Here is a 24,216-nt window from a genome sequence, read left to right as displayed (position 1 = left end):
GTCTTCTCTTCTTTTCCACAGATATTTCCAGAAAAAAATAATTCTGTATCAAAAAATGGCTATAGAACAACAGAAAACTGGTGATAACTCACCAAATACCCATTTTGGCAACCACATGCTTTGTTATGATGGCCAACTAATGTAAGCTTTTTGACCAATCTCTAACACTAAGTAAAGACCAGGCCTGTGTGAGGGTACCATCCCGGAAATAGTGATTGACAGCACAGCAGAATTTCCACAGAAAGTCGGCATTTACTTAGCCATCAATGCAAGACAGTGGTTGACCTGAGCGTCTTCCAGGACCCCTCAACTCCCCTCCTCAACATTTGTTGTGTCCCTCCTTACATCATCTTAGCTCCCATGCTGGTTTGTGCTTCTCAATGATACCTCTTGATTCCACAAACCAGAGACTTCATCAACACTTTTCGTAGCCTAGAGAGAGTGCCTAAGTATATCAAAATCAACACATGTACAGCTTAGTATTAACCCCCTTCTTCTCGAAACTCACCTCTCATGAAATAAAAAGCAAAATTATGTTGCTTGCATTCACTATGAAGTCTCACTTGGTCCAAAACTATATATAATTATAAGTGTTGGGGCTACGCTGAATATTTATTTTTGGTTAATGTGCATGTCTCACAATATCTTTTTGTAAGATTTGATATTGAGGGTGCTGCATATCAAATTAAGTGCATTTTGAGTGGACGCAAACTTATCTTGCAGGTACACTTGGTTTATCAGGGGGCTCAAACCATTCTCACACATTCCAGAGGGTTCTGGGTTGTTTCCTTTGTGGATTGTTCTAGGCTACAGGAGGAGGGTAAAGAAGGCACACACTTGGATATTTGTTAGGATGAACGGAAAGTTCAGGAATATTTGTCATACACACAAAGCTCAAATTTCAATTGTTTTATTTCTTTTTTTTAATTAAGAATATAAATGTGCTGTGCTAGTTGAAAGTGTTGCATTTAGTAATTCAATTCAATTCTTTGTTAATGTTTGAAACTCAAAATGAGGTCCACTTAAAAATGTTAAAAAATTCACAAAATAAGATTGCATTTTATATTTTACAATATAAACCTTTACCATAAAATGTTGTTGGTATAAATGACAAAGGACGAATACTACATTTTAGAGGGATACAAAATCAACAATAATACATGAATATACATTTTTGTACAGATAAAGTCACAATCATAAGAACATAAGAAGATATAAATTGAAGGAGAGAAAATAAAGAGTATATATAGTTATAACAGAAACTTCCTTTGACATAGCAGCAATAATTGAGTGCAACATTTAGCAAATAGTTTAAAAATACTAAACAAGCAACATTAAAGAAGAAGAGGACGGGTATCACAATGAAATTGGAATTTAAAATACAGCTAAAATCCCTTTACCGCTGCAAATAAACATAATTAATTATGTATATAATTTCATAGAAATAAAAGAAGAAGACTGACAGAATCAAATTAGTCAAGCCGGCAAATAAAAAACTTTATTCAATCTAGCAGCAACAGCTGAGTGCAAAGTTCCATAAATGATTCAAGATACTAAAATTTAGTATAATTAAATTTACAGTAATGTAAGGATGCTGATGCTTCGACTTTACTTACATTCTTAGGGTAAAAACACAAACAAACTAAAACAGATTTTAAAACACCTTCAAAAGCTTGAACATTTTTAAACAAACTAATTCATTCTTTAGGAAAAAGAGAAACTCATGAGCTGTAGCTACAGTCTTGATATTATTCTGTATAAACAGAGGATGTAACAGACATAGGCGATGAGGTAGTAGGGCTGCACAAACAAACAGAATATGACCAATGTTCTGGGTGCCCAGATTACCCAGGTTACAGTATCTCCCTCTGCTCTGGGTTGAGGAGGACCAACTTGCCGTTAAGTCATTTAAAAATAAAAGGTTCATACAAATAAAATCACCAAATGGAGAACCCCCATCCTCTAGATTCCAGGATAAATATTTCTGAGCAGCCCTCGGGTTACAGGAGTTAACTATTGTCTTCGATCTCTCCTTCAGTCGGCAATACTTGAGATCTCTTAGGTAACTACTTTTGTGTACGAAAGAGATTGATTGCTGAAGTGAAGTCAGGTGCAAACAAGCATTTGTCAGTATTTGCACCAAACTTATGTCCAATTAGGAAGACCCTTATTGTATTCGAGTCACTATTCTTTTGCACATATCCCCACCAGATTACTCTAGCTAAGTCTTGTACAAAGGAACTTATCAAACCAAATTCCATATGAATGGCTGGAGTCAGACCAGAGTATTAAAGTTGTTTAGTTTACATAAACTCTGGCCCTCTATTTTATCAAGGAAGCTCCATTCTTCTATATGAATGAATTCAATAGCATACAGGAGTGTTGCCGGGACCTTTGCCTTGATGACAGATAACACATGTAAAAAGTGGCAATAATATCTGCATAAGGCAGTAGTGTGTGACGTTGCTTTACTAGGGCATTGATCATTTTACCCAAATAAAGATAGGTCTCTACAGACTCGAGTTTCTCAGAGTCTATGCTCCAGATAAAGTTGCAGGCTTTGCTATTCTTTCTGTTTTTTTAGAATCAAAGTTTACTTTTTGGGATGTTTTTCTTCAAGTATTGAGCTACCATATATTTCTGTAGAGCCTTCATGTTCTTACTCAACCCTATGGGAGTCAGATCCATAATTATAATATCGTCAGTGGCCTGTACCCACCGGAGCGCGTCCCCCCAGGTACACAATAGTGTGCCTCCTCAATTACAGGGACAAAGACACTTCAGGCGCATGAGAAAGGTCCCCTCTGCCACCAGGGTGCTACCATTTCTATCTTCCTCGATTTCACCTCCATGGTGCAAGAGGCAAGGAGGAAATACAACAATGTCAAAAATACACTATGTAGAATGGACATCAAATACGCAATGCTCTACCCGGAACACCTGCGTGTGGAACAGAAAGGCCGCTCCAAAATTCTGGACACAGGCAGATGTCGAGGGCTTCTGCAAAACGCTATGTACTGTATCGCCCGCCCCCTCAACAGTTCATCACCGCCTGGATCCACAGATCCAGATCATGCACCATGCTCCCCTCCTACTGCACAGGATGTCGCAACATGAGGTGGAATCTGCCACAGGGTGCGTTTGCATGGTGGTGGAGGGGGCGGGGACTGATGTGACAAGTGTGCAAAGGTGCCCTGTGGTGCGTTTTAGGTTGGGGGATTGAGTCCCCTTGAATCCTGAGGGTTCCTGGGGGCCAACTAGCCCACTAGGTACATCCAGTATGCACCACAGAGTTGCGTTGCAGAGAGGTGTCAAAATGGGCATGGCCTCGGACCACCTCTCTGCAATGCAGCTCTGAGGGACTTACTGGAGGTACCTGGTGGGCTAGACATGGACACTACAAACTCGGGCAACAGAACTAACTACAGCGTCTCTTTCCTAACTTCAGACAGGTCGACCCCTGCTGCAGGACTGATCACAGGACACATTCTAAGACTCCCGGGATCGATCGGTGCAAAATACAGTGAGGTTTTAACATCTTGTAACAGGACTAAATGCAGTGCAGGGTGAGCACTAGAGAACTGACTGGAGTGTGCTGCCGTCTTTATCTGGAACTGAACAAAATACACTCTTAGGTGCAAAACGCGGCACTCCGCTACTTCACCGCTTTCCCGCACAACAAGTACAGGACCACTTTAATATTCTCAGCTACAAAACATAAAAAAAATCTGTGCCATTTTAACACTCTTTTCTACAGAACAAAATTAAGTGCAGTTTCAGCCCTCTGTGCTACAGAACACGTCGCCACTGTAGGTGCCAGGCAAAATATTGCGCTGCTTTTGCACTCCCTTATGGAATTAATAACAGTGTCACCTCGGCACGGTGCTTTGTAGTGAGGAGGGTGTGATTGAAGCCCTCCTCTGGCGGCCTCACTGTTACATCACATTCTCAAGGACACGAGACAGCGCAGCATCAGCACTCAGGGGTACCTTAGCTGCACTTAGCTGTGGAAACCCCTCTGGCTGAGGAGAAGGGGGCTGTGTTCCCCTATAGCAGGCCCACCGAGTCAGTGTGTGTTTAACATTATAGGGTGCACCTAGAAAGGGTAAGATCAAAGTCTCCTTGCCTTTATTTCAGCCAATCAGAATTTTCTGTGGTATGCTGTGAACTACAATTACTTGTCACGTTTAACCCTTAGAACTGGACCCTGTCCGAGCACATTGGCAACAAACAGTAGTTATTTGAAAGTACCTGGCTCTGCCCTGTTTCGCATAAAACGTCCACTTTATCACAGTTGATTTACAACTTTTCCTGCGATAGTCTTGGAGAAAGGAAACAATGTAGGCCGATTTATTTTTGGAATCCATCTAAAGGAAACTGTATCAAGGAGGTTATGTAGAACTCTAGGTAGATATCCTTAAGGATGAATGCATTTCTAAATTCACACGTTTATATTCGCACTTCTCCTGCAAGTCCACTACGGTTTGCGATTCTTTGGTCAAGCAGTAAGCAAGATCCCCGGTGTCATTTAGCCCTAACCCCTTTGCCGCTGGCGGGATTCTCCCGCTGTGCTAGGGGGGCGGGGGCCGCGTACAGCGCCCCCATGTTCATGACGAGGTCAGCTTGTCATGAACCACGGCGCTCCGGTGCTCATGACGAGCTGAGCTCGTCATGACTGCGCCCGTTCCAATGAAACGATCAGCACAGCAGGGGAATCAGCCCAGCGTGCGAGCGTTCCATCTAACGGGTGCGGTCATGACGAGCTCAGCTCGTCATGAGCGCTCAATAGGTTAAGTCGGTAGAGTTTCTTGGTGTTATATTCACAAATCAGCTGCAAATATACCGGGGGTCAAAAACATTTACTCGCAAATCAACGGCCATTCGATTAAGGTTCGGTGTCCTTTATTCCAGATCTACTCTAAACCAAGGAGGTTCGCAAGTTACTGTGGTTACGTTTTGAAAGGTTCACAGGTTAATTCAGCTGCAAGTCTATGCAAGTTTATTTGGTCCAAACTCTAGGGTTTATATTTGTGACGGGTGAGGTACTTTCCTGGTATCAGATCTTCCAATTATCAATCAGCGGAGCTGGGCACTTTTATCTTTACAGCCTGTGTTCTTTATCTCACACTAGTTGGGGGGACAGGGGTGTCTGTTATGCGAGCCTGCTCTTTGCGCCTGACTGAGTCACCATCACGCTCTGGTGGGTGCCTGTGTGTGGGAGCCCTCAGCGCCCATGGCCGGACGTCCTGGTGCATAATTCACAGTTTACAGGGCCCTGCTGACATGGCTGTCCACACTGGACAATACAGGGCAGCAATGCCCACTCGCTCCGTATGCACTGGGGTACACCCCCACCCCATGGCTGTCCACACTGGACAGTACAGGCGTCAATGCGAGTTTTCTCTTCTGCACGGGGTACTCACCCAGAGTACAGTGCGTGGTTGTGACGCGGGGGACCCGGACGCGGGCCCCCCTGGCCTACCTTTTCATGTGTCTCCTCTGTTGTTTCAGCATACCGATGCCTGGAAAACCGCGGATGTGGTCAGCTGTCTGCCGGTGATGGAATGCGAGGAGCCCTGTACCTTTAAATGGGCGGCAGCAGAGCAGGAATCTGTCCAAGGCCGCTCCTTAAATACCGGCCCGGCCCCTGGACAGGTGTGTGTTACACCTGGAGGCGGAGAGTGGAGACTGGAGAGCGAGGACGGAGTGGAGTGGCGAAGGAGTGAAGACGGAGAGGAGTGGTGGCGGATCGACGAAGGAGACGGGAGAAAGTCGAGCCTGGACGGAGGAGAGTGGAAGAGAACCGAGGACGGGGCTGAGAAAGGAAGAAACACCGACCCAAGCGGGACGAGGCGAGACCCGGACGGACCCAGAGCGAGGAACGGAGGAGACCGCCCTACTGAGGAGCTAGACTGCAGCGACACGCCAGGAGGCCACCGAGAAGGCGCATCGCCCAGCCACGCTTCCCGGGAAGTGTGGCTAGGACAGGTACGGTCCCGCTTCCTGGGTTGGGCTGGACGGACTCTGGGCAAACCTCCGTGACCCTAGGGGACAGCGTTAACATCTATCCCCCTCTGGACTGTTTCTTTGTTCCCTCACCGTCCGGCACTTACCGAGGGGTAGATAACTGCACGTGTGTTTCCCTCACATCCCCTTCCTCACACTGAATGTGCTGGGACAACTGAGTAACGCTGATTTCCTTTCCTTTGCTGCACGTCGGGTGGAGCCCCACCCGGCATCATCCTGACCACGGCGGAAGCTCGGACTACAACGCCCAGCAGGCACCGGGAGACGAGGAGGCGGAGCGGAGTGCGAGAGGCGGCGGAGGAAGCAGCAAACCCTCTACCGTTCTACCGAATACCTGCTGTTAAAAGGAGACTGTACACCGGAATAAAACCCGCTCTTCCCAAAACCCCGGTCTCTCTTGATTTATTCGACAAACACACCGACAGGCAAGCTGAAACCCCACAAGTGGTGGAGAATGCGGGGATAATCGAAGAGCCCATCCAGGAAACAAAGATGGAGGACATGCTACAAGCCCTGGTGAAAGGACAAGAGCAGTTGGGTTGGGTGGTGGAACAACAGCTGGCCGCAGCCCAACTGGACAGAGAGACCTTCCGAACGACGGTTGTAAGCCAACTCGAGGGGGTGCGCGGCGCCGCCGGTGCAACAGGAGCCCCGGTGAGGGAGAGTCGACCCCCTGCGACCCCAGCCGGTATATCATTGCAAAAATATGTAGCCGGAGAAGATCCTGACGCTTTCCTTACGAATTTTGAGCGGGTGGCCCTGGCGTGCGGATGGCCCGTGGAGAAATGGCCGTTCTTTCTGGCGCCCTTATTGAGCGGAGAGGCCCAGGCAGCCTACCAGGTCGCTAACGGAGACGGACAGACCCCGTATGGGCAAATCACCCCGTATGGGCAAATCAAGGCGCTCATCCTAGACCATTTGGGGTTGGACGCTGAGGCGTACCGGGTGCGCTTCCGCAAGGAACGGGGGCAGCCTGGAGACAACCCGAAAACCCTGTTCTTCCGATTGAAGACTGCCGCAGACAAGTGGCTCACACCCGCCACAAGTTCCAAGGAAGCTATAATGGACAAAATATACCTGGAGCAGTATCTGGAGGCTCTCCCCTTCGGGACACAGAGGTGGCTCCGACAACACTCCGGGTTGTCCACCTTACAGGCAATGGAAATGGCTACTACCTATGCTCGTGCACAACCCCGCCTGCACCCGTCAGAACCAGAGAAACCGATCCGGCCTGTACCCCGGCCGGAACGTCGCATACGACCTCCTCCGGGACTACCGCCTTCTAGACCATCCCCCACGGAGGCGCCCTTTCGGGGCCCGCAGTGCTTCGACTGCGGGATGTGGGGACATATCGCCCGCCTTTGTCCCCAAAAACGCTCACAGGAGGAGCCCATGGACATCAACTTCCTACCCAAGGCCGTCATGTATTCAGCAGAGCTGGGTGGAGCCTATCACGTAAGTGTTACCGTTAACGGGACGATGGTCAAGGCTCTCCTAGACTCGGGCTGCAAGCAGTCAGTGATACAGGGAGAGTTCGTGAGGCCCCACCAGGTAATGCCAGAGGGATCTGTGTATATCAAGTGTGTACACGGAGACGTGAAGGGGTATCCGGTAGCGTATATTCCCATAGTGGTACAGGGAAAAGACGCTCTAGTGGTAAAGGTTGGGGTAATGGATGCACTTCCAGAGTCCCTCATTCTCGGGACGGACAACCCCCACTTCCTGGACCTCTTCAAGGACTGCCTACATCCAAAGACAGAGAAAGGCATCACGGCTGTCCCGGCTCTCACATCCACTGATCCCTGGGAGGGCGATAGGAGCTTTCGTTTCGCTCAAGCTAATGATGCTGGCTTACTCAATGCCTGGGAGCAGGCACACCAAGAACAGAACAACCCGCAACCGGCCTACCCAAGGTTTCTGATTAAAGAGGACCTCCTATATCGACAAGCCAAACCCGAGGACCCCCTGCAACTGCTGGTACCGACGTGCTTTAGAGAACAAGTTATGTTCTATGCACATACGCACTTGCTCGCGGGGCATATCGGGAGCGAAAAAACCTCCCAAAACGTTCTGCGCAGTTTCTACTGGCCTGGTATTTATAATGACATCAAAACCCACTGCCAGACGTGTGACCTGTGTCAAAGGAAGAACACCCAAAGACCCGCAGCGGTGCCCCTCCAACCCCTTCCCATAATCGGAACCCCGTTCGAAAGGGTTGGGATGGACCTAATTGGCCCCCTGCCACCGACACGCAAAGGATACAGATATGCACTCGTAATCGTGGATTACGCGACACGTTTCCCGGAGGCGTTCCCTTTGAAAAACCCCACGTCGCGGATCATCGCGGATAAGTTCATGGAACTGTTTTCCCGGGTCGGATTCCCTAAAGAGATCCTGACGGATCAGGGGACTCCCTTCATGTCCCGGGTCATGAAGGAAGTATGCCGTCTCCTGGGCCTACACCAGATAAAAACGTCGGTGTATCATCCCCAGACTGACGGCCTGGTGGAGCGCTATAACGGGACCCTTAAGACGGTGCTCAAGAAGATGCTGACGGTGAACGACAGAGATTGGGACCTACTACTTCCCCTGGCCCTGTACGTTATCCGCGGACAGAAGCAGAGCAGTTTAGGATGCTCCTCTTTCGAGATGTTGTACGGACGCCAACCCCGAAGCCTCCTGGACATGACCCGTGAGGTGTGGGAAACAGAGCCCGGGAGGGAGACCAGGACGCTACTGGAATACAGCCAGAATCTAAAGAACCAGTTGGGCAAGATACGAGAACTGGCGTTTGCCCACCTGGAAGGCAGCCAAAGGAAGCAGCAGGCCCATTATGACCGAGGAAAAAAATGGAGACATTTACAGAAGGGCGACTGGGCCCTAGTGCTCTTACCGTCCACTTCTAAAAAGTTCCAGAACGAGTGGCAAGGACCCTACGAAGTACTAGAGACCATAGGAAGAACCACCTACCGTCTGCGCCTACAGCGAAACAAAACTCAGATCTTCCACATTAACCTTTTAAAGAAGTGGCTGGGCCCAGCCCCGCTGTCTTCCCATCTGGCAGAAACGGTACCTACCCATCCTGATACCACGCTGGGGGACCTGGTGATCAACGAGGACTTGTACGAGAAGGAAAAAGAAGGACTAAATACTGTCCTCTGACCTTTCGGGTCTCTGTTCTCGGACCTTCCAGGCCTAACTCACATGGCGGAACACCGGATTGACACCCCTACCGGCGTCACCGTGAAGCGAAGGCCCTATCGCATCCCTGAAGCAAAAAGAGACGCTATACGGAGGGAAGTCAAGGAAATGATCCGGTTGGGGGTGATACGACCCTCCCGAAGCGTGTGGTCCTCGCCCATCGTGATGGTGCCGAAGCCAGACGGCAGCAGCCGTTTTTGTATGGACTTTCGAGCTCTCAACGCGGTGTCATCCTTCGACGCCTATCCCATCCCCAGGATCGACGAACTTATTGAGAAACTGGGTGATTCCCGATACATCAGCACGCTAGACCTAACCAAGGGGTACTGGCAGGTGCCCCTTCGGGAAGGGGACAGAAAGAAGACGGCTTTTTCAACACCCGACGGGTTATACGAGTTCAACGTACTCCCCTTTGGACTACATGGTGCCCCGGCCACCTTCCAAGACTAATGAACGAGGTGTTACGGGGACACCAGGAATACAGCTCGGCATATCTTGACGACATTATCATCTTTAGCCCCTCCTGGGAGAGACACCTACAACACCTACGGAGCATTCTACAACTATTGAAAGATGCAGGGCTTCACGTCAACTCCAGAAAATCCAGGATTGGATATCATAAGGTGAAATACCTCGGATATCTGCTGGGACACGGGGTCATAGAACCCCAGATCGAGAAAATAAGAGCCATCGCGGATACGCCGTTTCCCAAGAGCCCGAAAGAGATGAGAGCCTTCCTAGGACTGGTGGGTTACTATCGGAGATTCATCCCCTCATTTTCGAACATCGCGGCCCCTTTGACGGACACCTTGCAGAAAAACCCGAAGGGCTGCGACCTCCAGAAACCGACACCAGCCATGTGGAAGGCCTTCCATACCTTGAAGCGGGCGATCACTACCAGCCCGGTACTGGCCTCCCCGGACTTTACCAAACCATTCATCTTACAAACTGACGCCTCCGATTTCGGTATCGGGGCTGTGTTATCACAGGACTCAGGAGAAGGAGTGGAGTGTCCCATACTTTACATCAGCCGGAAACTGTTTCCTAGAGAGATAAAATACCCCACAATCGAGAAGGAGTGCCTCGCTATCAGATGGGCAATAGACAAACTCCGGTATTACCTGGAGGGGCGTCAGTTCGTGCTGTACACTGACCACGCGCCCCTGTTATGGATGAGCAGAAACGTGTCCAACAACCCAAGAGTGATGAGATGGTTCCTAGCGCTACAACCCTTCCGGTTCCAGGTCCGCCACAGGAAGGGCTGTGACAATACCATTGCGGATTATCTGTCCCGGTTTCCTCTCCCCGATCGGGAGATTCCTAGGGGGGAGGTGTGTGACGCGGGGGACCCGGACGCGGGCCCCCCTGGCCTACCTTTTCATGTGTCTCCTCTGTTGTTTCAGCATACCGACGCCTGGAAAACCGCGGATGTGGTCAGCTGTCTGCCGGTGATGGAATGCGAGGAGCCCTGTACCTTTAAATGGGCGGCAGCAGAGCAGGAATCTGTCCAAGGCCGCTCCTTAAATACCGGCCCGGCCCCTGGACAGGTGTGTGTTACACCTGGAGGCGGAGAGTGGAGACTGGAGAGCGAGGACGGAGTGGAGTGGCGAAGGAGTGAAGACGGAGAGGAGTGGTGGCGGATCGACGAAGGAGACGGGAGAAAGTCGAGCCTGGACGGAGGAGAGTGGAAGAGAACCGAGGACGGGGCTGAGAAAGGAAGAAACACCGACCCAAGCGGGACGAGGCGAGACCCGGACGGACCCAGAGCGAGGAACGGAGGAGACCGCCCTACTGAGGAGCTAGACTGCAGCGACACGCCAGGAGGCCACCGAGAAGGCGAATCGCCCAGCCACGCTTCCCGGGAAGTGTGGCTAGGACAGGTACGGTCCCGCTTCCTGGGTTGGGCTGGACGGACTCTGGGCAAACCTCCGTGACCCTAGGGGACAGCGTTAACATCTATCCCCCTCTGGACTGTTTCTTTGTTCCCTCACCGTCCGGCACTTACCGAGGGGTAGATAACTGCACGTGTGTTTCCCTCACATCCCCTTCCTCACACTGAATGTGCTGGGACAACTGAGTAACGCTGATTTCCTTTCCTTTGCTGCACGTCGGGCGGAGCCCCACCCGGCATCATCCTGACCACGGCGGAAGCTCGGACTACAACGCCCAGCAGGCACCGGGAGATGAGGAGGCGGAGCGGAGTGCGAGAGGTGGCGGAGGAAGCAGCAAACCCTCTACCGTTCTACCGAATACCTGCTGTTAAAAGGAGACTGTACACCGGAATAAAACCCGCTCTTCCCAAAACCCCGGTCTCTCTTGATTTATTCGACAAACACACCGACAGGCAAGCTGAAACCCCACAGTGGTATAGCCCATGGCATAGCCCTCTGTCTGCACTGGGGTACACCCCCACCCCATGGCAGTCCACACTGGACAATACAGGGCAGCAATATGAGCTCTCTCCGTCTGCACTGGGGTACACACCCAGCAACAATGTGCTATTTCATTTTGGTATTGCCCCCGGGACCTGGTCTACCCGGGGGCCTCATTAAAATGAAGCGGGGGAACCTGTGCTTCATTTTTTAAAACAATTTCGGCAGGAATCATGACACCAACGCAAATTCTGCCATTTCAATAAACAATGCTTTTTTTGGCCCTTGGGGTGCACTGAGCAGGCCTAGGGGGTCAGGGTGTTTCTACCCTGCCCTCTTTTTCACTATTTTCTTGTGACTCTGTTCTACCGAGTCACAAGATGGCTGCCAACACTCTAAACCAGAATGTGTTGGCCGCCATCTTGTGACTCGGTCAATCTGAGTGAAGCTCGTGCCCGGAAGGGTTCGCAAACCCTCCTCAGTGCTCAGATATCAATATTTTTCGATTTCTAATTTCTCAGGAACTACTGAATGTATTTACACCATTTAAAAAAAAGGTCGCATTCTGAACCAAGGACTACCTTTTTGCCAAATTTGGTGTAATTCTGTTCAGCAGTTCGGGCTGTTGCCTGTTCCAATTTTTCCTATAGAAATGAACATGGGGAAAATGCGTTTTGGGACCCGGCTTTTTTCTCGCCCCCCGCTTAACAAATCACACCGAAACTTTCAAGACAGGAGCTGAGAGGAGCAGGCCGAAATTATGGAAAAGTTCACGAAGATTCGACAACCGGCACCAAAGATATTGGCAAAACAAAAAATGCTTTTCCTATGGAAAATCTGTCCTAACTATAACTACCTACTGGCGACGCGTTTCGGTGTCCCTGACACCTTGGTCACGACCAAGGTGTCTAACACATATTATGTGAGTGGCTATGTGACTGTATCTGTTTGTGAGAGGGTGTCTGAGTGTCTAAATTGGCATGTGAGTGGGTGTGTGAGTGGTTGTATAGGTGTATACATGGATATGTGAGTAGCTGTGTAGGTGTCAGTGGCTGTGTGAGTGGCCATATTGGTAAGTCACTGTGTGTGTCAGTGGCTGTATGGGTGAGTGAGTAGCTGTATGGGTATGTGATTGGCTGTGTGAGTAACTGGATGGGTGAGTGAGAAGGTGGCTGAATGGCTGTAGGAGTGTTTGGATGTGTAAGTGGCTGCATGGATATTTTACTGGCTGTTTGAGTAGAAGTTTGGTTAAGGAAGTTGGTGTGTGAGAGCCTGTATTAGAGAGTGAATGTCTGTGTAAGAGCTTTTATGGGTGATTGAGTGGATGTGTGAGTGATTGTATGAATATGTGAATTAGTATGTAAGTTGTTGTGAAGGTATATGAATAAGTGTGAGTGGTTGTATGGGTTTATGAGTGGGTGTATAAGTAGCTGTGTGGAGGAGTGTGTGGCTGTGTGAGTTGCTGTATGGGTGTGAATGGTTGTAGTGGTAGCTGTATTGGTGTCAGTGATGGAACTCAGGGCGTGGCTCATGACTCATGGACCATAAGGTGTTGGGAGCCGAAATGTGGCAGGAAGTCGATGACCTACAGCCAGCAAACGACTGCAGTCTTGCCCTTTGGAACCTCATCCTTAATTAGGAATCGTCATACTACTCCATAAAGAGGCACACTTCCTGCTGCATTCCGCCTCCCAACGCCTTGAGTTCCATCATTGACACCGGCCTATACACGCTGAGTTTCATCATCTGCATCAGCGCTATATCATCGCTTTGATCGCCAGCCTACACCCTCACCAGGGAACCCGGCTGGATCTCCCTATAAGTATTTTACTTTCACTATTAATCAATGTTAGCACATTTGTCTTCACTCAGCTAAGCGATTAAAAATTCAGATGTCCCTATATACATAGGTCCTGGTGAGACCCTATACTCTAGGGTCAAAACGCCGTTGACAGTAATGATGAAAGCGAACCACTGATTCAGAACTTATTCTTGTATAAAGTCGCTGTATATTTTGAACAAATTCAGAAGTGGTTGTTTTCTGTAGAAAGAATCCTTGAAACCATGTAAATATTGTCACACTAGGTCACGTAACCTTTAGGTTCTTGTAGCACTTGGGACACTTCACACAACTGCTTAGCTTTTTCTATATTTTTTGAGTAATACAGACATATGTGTTCAATGAGACCTTTGGCGTTTTTGGTCTTTTCTTTCTGACATCCTTCTAACCCTTTTTTATCACGATTGCACATTACAACATCTATATATGTGTATATTATTCCATAGGAATCGTTGTTTTCTTGTATTGATTTTATAATACAACTGAAAATTGGGGGAAATAATTTAGAAAGAGGGGAAAGAAGGTGTCAACAGTGAAGTAATATAGGACAGGGACATCAAAGCACTGTATGTACTAATAAAATTAGAGATGTGTCAGGAGAAATGGAATTAAAGCTATACAAATGTACTTAAAAAATAAGTGAATCTCCATTATTAAATAGTGAAAACAGAATAGTTGAAGTAGCAATTAGTGAAAGTTGCTTTAAAAAAGAAAGTGAAGGTAGTCTATTTTGAATTGTGGTTTTTTTTAGGATTTTTTTCTAGTATTTTTGGGTCTCACGGTACCTCCCCAGTTATGCAAACACAGACAGGCCATACTCTGTGGTTTCTGCTCCAGTAACATTATTGGAATTAAGCTGCAGTTCCACCCCGTGGATACAAAATAATAAAAAAAAATGTCAAGTATATAGGAGCCCCTTTTCCACATCTACCATAAGTCAAGACATATTTGCATTCACAATCTACCTACAGGATATTGTTTTTAATAAGAAGTGATTTTACTATTTCCGCGAACTCACAAACCTGCAGCTTGGAGCAGCGAGTTCGCTCGATATGAGAAGGACATTCTGCTATCCTATTGGTTGCTGTAAAACCACACCTAGTTTTGATTTAGACAACTCCCTAAAACAGTTATTCTTTTTGAAAGAATTGTGGGAGATGCATCGCTTTGAATATCTTGCTGTTAAAGTTTCTGCACCAATAGATGAAGGTAGTACCCCACCCCCATCTGAAGAACCTGAAGGTATAATGGATGAATGTGGAAAACCTCCATCTTCTACTAGGAAGGAGAGTGAGGTGTGGCAGTTTTTCACCATGTCATCTGAAGAGAGAAATGTGTTTGCCAGGTTTGCAAAATGTAATCTTTGTGGCAAGGACTTATCATGTTTTATTGCCAAAAAGTACAGCAATAGAACATCGAGTTTATGGAAGCACATCAAGACTATATACAAACAGTCCAATCTGTGGATGGTGATAGAGAGGGAGTTAAGATCTGGAGATGGCGCAAGTTGTTTGACCTCATCTGGAAATAGCAGTGCTGTGGTAATTACTGTGCTAGCTACCTCCACACACTGAGGATACATGGTAACATGCTGTGCCACCTGCCACAAGCTTGTGGCAGTGAAAGTGGAGAATGTTTCTGATTTTTTTTGTTCATGTTAATAGCCACAGGTGTTAAGTTGTTTTTAAACTGATTTCGGATTGCTCTTCTATAACACCATTATAACTTCAAAATGCAAAGTTTGTGCATCCAATTGATTTGTTTCTTTTACTGTTAGCTCATGAAGAAAAAAACAGCACAAATATCTTAAAAGGTTTTTTTCCAATGGTTCTTTTCATTATCACAATTCAATCAATCAGACTGACTTTTTATACATCTGTATTTTTTCTATATTTTGATAGATGTATAAATATGTCCTAGTGTGTCTGCGTGTATGTATGAGTGACTGTCTGAGTGAGTTAGTCATGCAATCAGCTTGTACTTGGCAGTCTCAGGATATGTATTAATGTGCCCAGAGGTGTCTGAGTGTAGGTTAACTGAGTGTTTCAGTATGTCAGTGAATGTATTAGTGTGTATTTGGGTGTGTCAGTATATGTATGAGTGAGTTAAAGGGTGTATAAGTGTATTTATTAGCGAGTGTGTGAGTGACTCAGTGAATGCATCAGTGAGTGTGTTGGTATGTCAGGGCATGTATGAGTGAGTCCCTGGGTGTTTGAGTGTATGTATGAGAGAGTGTCTGAATGTCTTTCTGAATGCATCAGTGTATGCTTTGGTAGGCCAGTGTATGTATCAGTATATCCCTTGGTTTCTGAGTGTATGTATCAGTGAATAAGTGAGTGAATTATATCAGTGTGTGCTTGGTATATGAGTGTGTCCTGGGTTGTCTAGGTGTATGTGACTCAGTGAATGAATTAGTTTGTGCTTTGTTGTGCCAGTTTATGTTTGAGAGTGTTCCAGAATGGCTACCTGTATATATGAGTGAGTGTCTGGGTGAGTATATGAAGGGATCAGTCCATTTGTTTGCCTGTGTCAGTATATGTATGAGAGTTCCCTGGGGTCTCTGAGTGTATGAATGACTGAGTGTGTCAGCATGTTAGTGGATGTATCAGTATATGTATGAGTGTGTCCTGGGCTGTCTGAGTATATGTATGACTGAAGGCCTGATTTGGATGTTGGTCGGACATCCAAGGTTTAAACTCAAACTGCCTTCTCTCAAAGAAGGTAGTTGAGGTTTAAACTGGCCAGTCAACCCGACTGGCTTCTGACATGCTCAAGGAGTCCGTCGGCCAATCTAAAACCACACATAATCCTGAACAGACAACGTTACCGCCATAGGGATTATGATGTCAGTTTCATACAGGTGCTCCATGTCGTGCTTTCTGACATGGAAAGCCTGTCAGAAACCCACTTTGAAGGGCCCTAGCAGGGCCCCCTTCCCTCTGCGACCTCCAGTTGATGGCTTGGGGATTACCAATGGGTACCCCCTAAAAGCCCCTGCACCGTGTGGCAGGCACCGTGACAGGCCTGCAACACGGTTCATGGATTCACACAAACTCCCATTTCTCTATGTGAGCTTGTACTGCAGGCAGTTTCTCTGAATATAATCATGTTGACCAGCATTCAGCTGCTGGTACCTGTACAGGGCGGTCATCATAGTGGCCAACTGCCTCAGTGGGAAACAGTTTGGGACAACAGATAGCCACTAAGCTATTTTCCAAGACTCTAATGAGATCTCCTTTTGTTTGTTTCATTTGAAAGAGATCAATAGCCTCACTGACGATTTCTTTAGAAGGCAGAGGATGGATGTTATAGTGTTCTTAAATTTCTTCTAATTGCAATTGATATATCTCATTAATTTAGTCATTTGATTGCAATGTTTCTTCCTCCATATGTGTTATATCTTAAAAAACATCAGAATTTTTATAATAGACATAATTTTCTACTAGGTATAATGTTGTGTTTTTCACTTTACTAATATCCACTAACACTTACCATACTTTTTTCCTCGGAGTAGGGACACTAGAATAATAAGTGGCTCATCAAAATCTCTTGGTACCCCTAAAGATTCAATATTCTTTTTGAAATCTAATGGCAAGTACACAGGACCTTTAGGACCTTTCAGATGCTGTGTTGGAGGTGATCTCCCAGCTTTAGGTTCCATACATGCAATAGCTTGGAAATGATGTATGTATTGCATACGATCTGATTTGTAAACATTTAAAACTCAAAGTTATTGTGGAACTGAAACTAATTTCCACTGGCTAAGTACATCTCTAGCTGGCATTTTATTATCCTCTAATTTATGCTACCAATACTTACATATAATTTGTTGTGTGCTCAAATCAAACCGTTCTTCTACAAATAAATATATAGCAAATTCTTGCCACCTATCTCTGTTTAAGTTTAAGTTTATTGCACAGTTAATTAAAACCAATGCGATACAGTAACATAATAAGAAAAGTTAAAATGCAGCATAAAAAGACATGCGTTTATCTCTGTTCTCCTGTTTAGTTCTTGAGTACACAACTACATTGTGAATTTGGTTTTTGTAGTGAGTGCATTGGCAACAAATAAAAGCACCGTTTGGTTTTTCAGAACAAACTATGTTAGACTTTGCTATCTGTTGTGCAAAGTTTTCTGTACTAATTCCTGTATCTTGTTCTACTAAACATCCTGAGATCATCCCTTCCTTTGCTCTAGACTCCTCTTCAGGACTAGAGAAACAAAACTGAATATCTCCAGAAATGTTTTCTGCCTCTGCAAGCATGCCATACAATAAAACTCTACTTTTCTCTCCTAAACATAGGCAGGAGTTTTTACATAGTAAATTCCCCTAACTAAGGGGGTCATTGCGATGGTGGACGGATTTCACGGGGAATGGGACCAGCCGCCTATATGGTGGCGGTCCCGCAAGTGCAATTACAATGCAACCGCCACTGTGGCGGGCGCATTGTGCATGTTTACCATTGTGGTGGGTGCTGCTGGCTGCAGCACCCGCCGTAATGGTTTAAATGCTGCTCCTTGGGTGTGTATGTGTGTATATATATGTGTGTGCTTGCGTTCCCTACTATAGGCATCTCAGTGTATCTAGGTGTGCCAGGATATACATAACTGGCTTCCTGAGTGTGTCAGTGTATGGATCAGTGTGTGCCTCTATATCTTACTATATGTAGTGTATGCATCTGTGTGTGACAGGGTGCATTAGTGTTTGCATCAGTGTGTGCCTTGGTGTGTCAGTGTATGCATTAGTAAATCTGTGATGTGCCACTATGTGCATCAGTGTTCATGTTTCTGTTAGTGTATGCATAACTGTGTGTCTGGGTGTATTAGTCTATGCATCAGTGTGTGCCTGGGTGTGTCAATGTATGCATAACTGTGTACCTGGGTGTATTATTGTATGCATGAGTGAGTGCCTGGGTGTGTCCGTGTGTGCCTAGCTGTGTTAGTGTATGTATGAGTGTATGTTTGACTGTCTTAGTGCGTGCATCAGTGGGAACCTGGGTATGCTACTGTATACTTTAGAGTGTGTCTGGGCGTTTGAGTGTATGCATCAGTGTATATCTTCCTATGGCTTCTCTAGGGTCCCTTTTATGTAGAAAAAAAGGAAATGTAACACTTGCTAAGGGAGTTTAAATGCCTACTCAACCTGGCAGTAAAGAAGCATACACAGACTGTGCAGTAGCAGCCGAAAGACATGTTTGAAGTGCTACTTGTCTCAATTGGATGACTTAAAGTATCACTTTTGAAGTATATACATACACAGAGTCCTTCTCTAGATAGGTGAGTAAAAGTGTAAGTAGCTATGTAGGTATGTCACTGGCTGGCTTAGTATTTATATTGGCCCTTGGTTGTGTCAGTATTTGATTACATACCTCGTGAGTTTACAATCTCCTTTGTGCATGTGTAACTGGATATGTACGTTACTATATCATTATTTGAATGGCTATCATAGAAACTGCATGAAAGCATCTGTATGACTTGCTTACTTACTGTGTTAGTGACTCTTAGGGTGTAATTGTGCGTGCAAGTGGCTCTGCTAGTGCTGCATACATAACTACTGTTTGGGTAAGTGATTGTATGTGTAAGTGGCTCTATCTCTGTCTGACTAGGTGTGTGAGTGCCTCTATTATTTAATAAATAGATTTATGAGTTGCAGTATGTGTGGGCGACTGGATGGTTAATTAAGCATATAGGTGTGTAACTGCACATGTATCTGAGTAACCTTTTAATGAAGAGCTGAGTATTATCTTTCAAGCACCCTGTCCTATAGTCTGCCCGCTGTGTATCTTAGGGGTGAGTTATTTAGAGAAGAACAAGAGTTTAAGACTTGCCGAAGAGATTTTAAATGCCAATTCAGTCTACCCTTAAAACTGTACACACAGCCTTTGCAGTAGCAGGCCTGAGACCTGTTTAAAGGGCAACTTGTCTGGATGGCTGCTGAGTTTGTTTCAGTATTTGAGTACATATCTAAGTGAGTGTAAAATTTCATTTTTGGTTGTACCAATGGATATGTAATTTACTATATTGGTATATGACTAGCTATCAAAGAAACATGTGAGTCTCTAAATGTGCATGTGAGTACCTGTATGGATTGCTCACTGACTTTTAAAGTGTGTAACTGACTGTGCAAGTAGTTCCCTTAGTGCTGGATACATATGTGCTGTATAGGTGAGCGAGTGAGAGAATGCATGTGTAATTGAGTCTGTCTCTGTCTGACCAGGTGTGTGAGTGCCTCTATGGTTTTTGTAAATAAGTCTATGAGTTTCAGGCAGGTAGGAGACTGGATGTTTAACTGGGTACATAGGTTTTATTTTATTTATTTATTTATTTAATGCGATTTTTATATAGCGCAAGCATTACCCAAAGGTGTCAGAGCGCTTTACATGAGAACCAGTTGCGATACATAAGGACTTTGGATTACATGAGTTACATAAGAGATCAAACAGAGAAAAAATTGTAAATGTACAAGGTGTAAAGTCCCTCAAAGGAGAGATATAAACAGGAAAAAAAAGTCACATGTACAAGTTGTAAAGTCACTCAAGGAAAGCCACAAACAGATACACTCTAAAATCACATAGGAATGCTAGTAAGTACAAAGGTCATCGCCCGCCGCCACCGATGACCTCAAGTCCCTGCTGGACAACGGAGAAATGGCGGCCTTAATCCTCCTGGACCTGTCAGCCGCCTTCGACACGGTCTGTCACCACACACTACGAACACGCCTCCACAACGCTGGGATCCAAGAGAAGGCCCTGGACTGGACCACCTCTTTCCTCTCCGGCAGAACACAGAGCGTCCGCCTTCCCCCCTTCCGCTCCGAAGCCACCAAGATCATCTGCGGCGTACCCCAGGGCTCATCCCTCAGCCCAACTCTGTTTAACATCTACATGGCACCGCTCGCCAACGTCACCCATCGGCACGACCTCAACATCCTCTCCTACGCCGATGACACCCAGCTGATACTCTCCCTCACCAAGGACCCCCACACTGCCAAAACGAACCTTCACGAAGGAATGAAGGCCGTTGCTGAATGGATGAGGAACAGCCGACTGAAGCTGAACTCGGAAAAGACGGAGGTCCTCATCCTCGGATCCAACCCCTCGGCCTGGGATGACTCCTGGTGGCCGACCGCACTGGGAACCGGTCCAACACCCACCGACCACTCACGCAAACTAGGGGCCATCCTCGACTCCACCCTCTCCATGACTAAACAGGTCAATGCCGTCTCCTCCTCCTGCTTCAACACCCTCCGTATGCTCCGTAGGATCTACAAGTGGAACCCCACTGAAACGAGAAGAACAGTCATCCAGGCCCTTGTCAGCAACAGGTTGGACTAAGGAAACGCCCTCTACGCAGGAGCCTCAGCCAAACTCCTGAGACGGCTCCAACGCATCCAGAACGCCTCTGCACGCCTGATCCTCGACATCCCTCGCCGCAGCCACATGACACCCCACCTGAGAGACCTGCACTGGCTCCCGGTCAACAAGAGGATAACCTTCAAGCTTCTCACCCACACACACAAGGCATTCCACAACACCGGACCAACGTACCTCAACAGATGACTCAGCTTCTACACCCCCACCCGCCAGCTCCGCTCTGCCGACCTCACCCTCGCTACAGTCCCCCACTTCCGAAGAGCGACCTCAGGTGGCAAATAGTTCTCCCACCTCGCCACCAAGACATGGAACACCCTCCCCATCCACCTATGGCAGACCCAAGACTTGCTGACCTTCAGAAAACTCCTCAAGACCTGGCTTTTCGAGCAGTAGCAGCATTCCCAACCCCAGCGCCTTGAGACCCTCACGGGTGAGTAGTGCGCTTTACAAATGATATGATTGATTGATTGATTGAAGGTCTACTACATATACTAGTGGTTAGAGTTCTATATATACAAATACTAAATTCACACAGGATTACATTTTAACAGCAATTAGGCTTGGACAATTATGTAATACATATATACATATATATATTTAAGGCAGTCTAGCAAAAAGAGAAAAATGATTGAGGGTCATCAGGAGTAGTGGGGAGGGAAGAAAGAATGGAACAAAGGTCAAACAAAATGGCGGGTCCGGGTCATGGGTATAGATGGAGACCATCTCCAAAAATGTCGGGATGCACAAAAGTCACCAAAGTCAAGAATCCAGAAGAGGAAGCCAGGCCTCCCAGGCTCAGAATGGTACGGAAAATCCTGGGAGCGTCGCACCGCAGCGCTGAGTAGATTCATCACCACTGCACACCCATACCTGCAGAGGACTCCCGGGTCCCAGATGTCCGATCGAGGTTGATAACAATAAACATGGTGGCTCTGAAAGAGTTGCGTGAAATGGACTGCTTGGCGCTTCGGCGTCTACTGCAGCGAGAGGATCCTCGCTCTTGCCTGGCAGTGCTGCTGCTCGATTGCAACAGCATTTTGTTGTATTGCAACAGAAGTTGTTGGTGAGTGGGTAGACGGGGGTTGAAAGACCGAAAGAAAGCCGGGCTCAGCTGTCCTCGCGCCTTCAGTCCTGGAAGCGTGGGCTGTGTGCTCGGATTCTTGGGTGGGGGCACTTCCGTGAGAACATCTGCACCCCTGATCTGTGGTCCTGGATAGAGTGAGGGGGCTTCCATCCGCTGCCCAGTGCACCTCCAGCATGCTAACGACAGGAGTCTCCCCAGTGGTACTCAGGTGTTGAGAAGTGTATGACGAGACATTCTTGCATTGAATGGCCGCAGACCATGAGCTGGTGGTGTCGAAGCTGAAACTTCAAACTACATATCTTACCTTTTAAACACAAAGCACCCTCCTGGATGGCCTACCTACAGCCTACCCTATGAGTAACGTATATGTAGAAAAACGTTATTGTAAGCCTTGGCAAGTATTGTTAAAGGCCAATTCAGCCTGACAGTAAATATGCACATATAGGGTTTGAAGAAGCAGGCCTAAAAGATGTTTAAAGGGCAACTTGTCTGGATGGCTAACTTGGTTGTGTCAAAATTGAAGTACATATCTGAGTGACTGTACCATTTCTTCTGTACATCTGTCACTGGATATGTAAGTAGCAATGGCATATGTATGAAACCATTTTGCATTAGCAAATGGTGCGAATTGCTAAATTCGGCCGTATGCAAATGCAAAATAGCCTTTCCACATGTAAGAAAGGCTTTGGCAGTGCATTTTAGATAATCCCAATTTTTTGCGCTTACCAAAAATTGTGACTACAAATAAAGAATCACATTTTCAATTCTCTAAGCACCTGCACAAAGTACTTTCTAAATGCAAACTCTGCATTTAGGAAATGCTATTACCATTGACTCCAAGTAGAAGGTAACCATGTGCGATTTTTTAAAATGCACAAAAAAAGGAATCTTTCAAAGTGCGCTTTCCATGTGTGTATTTATTTGGGGGGGGGGGGGGGTACTGGGCACCATTGCTTTTGCATTACCAAATTTGCGATTAACAATTAGGTCATTGCAAAATAGGTCATGCAAAACCATTCACACTTATGGGCCTTTAGAGCCACATGCATCAAACAATTTTGCATTTGCAAGCGATGCAAATCGGTAATTTCAGCCATTTATGAATGCAAAAAAGCTCTTCAAGATGTATGAAAAGCATTGCAGTCACAATTTTAAGTAATCGTAAAAATAATGACTACCTAAAAATGTATGCGCTTAAAAGAGAAGACATCCATTGTAAGTTCCAGTAAGTTAGACGCGCTCTTACACATACATATGCTCAGTTATACTTCTAGTTTGCCACCCATACTGCAAGTTACATACTTATTTACAAAAAGCATAGATCCACTCATTCACCCACTCACACAGAGACTGTTTGTAACTACAAATAGGGAATCGCAATTTGCGATTCCCTTAGCACATGTAACAAGCATTTTTAAAATGCAAACTTTGCATTTAGGAAAATGCTATTACCATCAACTCCAATGCACAAAAATTCATTTTTCAAAGTGCCATGGATTGCTTACTGGCTGAGTCAGTGACTATTGATGTGTGTGGAAGTCACTCTGTTAGTGCTGGATATATGACTGCTCTATGGGTGAGTACATGCCTCAGTCTCTGTGTGAGTGGGTGAATGAGTGGATCTATGCTTTTTGTAAATAAGTATGTAACTTGCAGTATGGGTGGCAAACTAGAAGTATAACTGAGCATATGTATGTGTAAGAGCGCGTCTAACTTACTGGAGCTTACAATGGATGTCTTCTCTTTTAAGCGCATACATGTTAGAGTATGCATCAGTGTACGCCGAGGTGTGTCAAGGTTAGGATCATTGGGTACCTGGGAGTCTCAGTGCATGCATCAGTGTATACTCGGGTGTGTCACTGTATAAATGACAGAGTGCCTTAGTGTGTTATTGGGCGTATTAGTTTTTCCGTGTATGTGGCAGTGTCTCCACTGGTGTATGCCTGAGTGTTGTTACTTTTTAGACATTTCTAATCCTCCTTTACTGACCACGTTACTTTTCCTTATTTTCATCACATGCCCTCCACTTATATTCCCTTTTACTTTTTTATAAAATGCCTCAGTATCTCACTCCTTTCTTTAGTGTTCCACTGCTTGTGTCAGTGGCTACATTGGTGTATACCTGCGTTTTGTTAGTCTTAACACATTATATTCTCCTTTGCTAATCACCGTAATTTTCTTTGTTTGCATCATATACTCTCATAGTTTGTGTAAAAATTCTACTCAATTTTATCCACCTTTTATGCACTTGCTTCTTCCCTATCAAATATTGATTTATGCTACAGCTTAATTCACATACCTGTTGAGTGTGGCTGT

The 24,216-nt window shown here is 46.2% G+C and overlaps 1 protein-coding gene across 1 annotated transcript in view; it reads right to left on the bottom strand.

Moving 5' to 3' along the window:
• LOC144770791 (uncharacterized) overlaps positions 1-24,216 on the bottom strand; it is a 114,157-nt gene that overhangs the window by 42,810 nt on the left and 47,131 nt on the right. The window lies entirely within an intron of this gene.

The sequence above is a fragment of the Lissotriton helveticus genome, chromosome 7 (genome assembly GCF_964261635.1).
Source record: "Lissotriton helveticus chromosome 7, aLisHel1.1, whole genome shotgun sequence".
Classification (NCBI taxonomy): Eukaryota; Metazoa; Chordata; class Amphibia; order Caudata; family Salamandridae; genus Lissotriton; species Lissotriton helveticus.
This window is presented reverse-complemented; position numbering and strand designations above follow the sequence as displayed.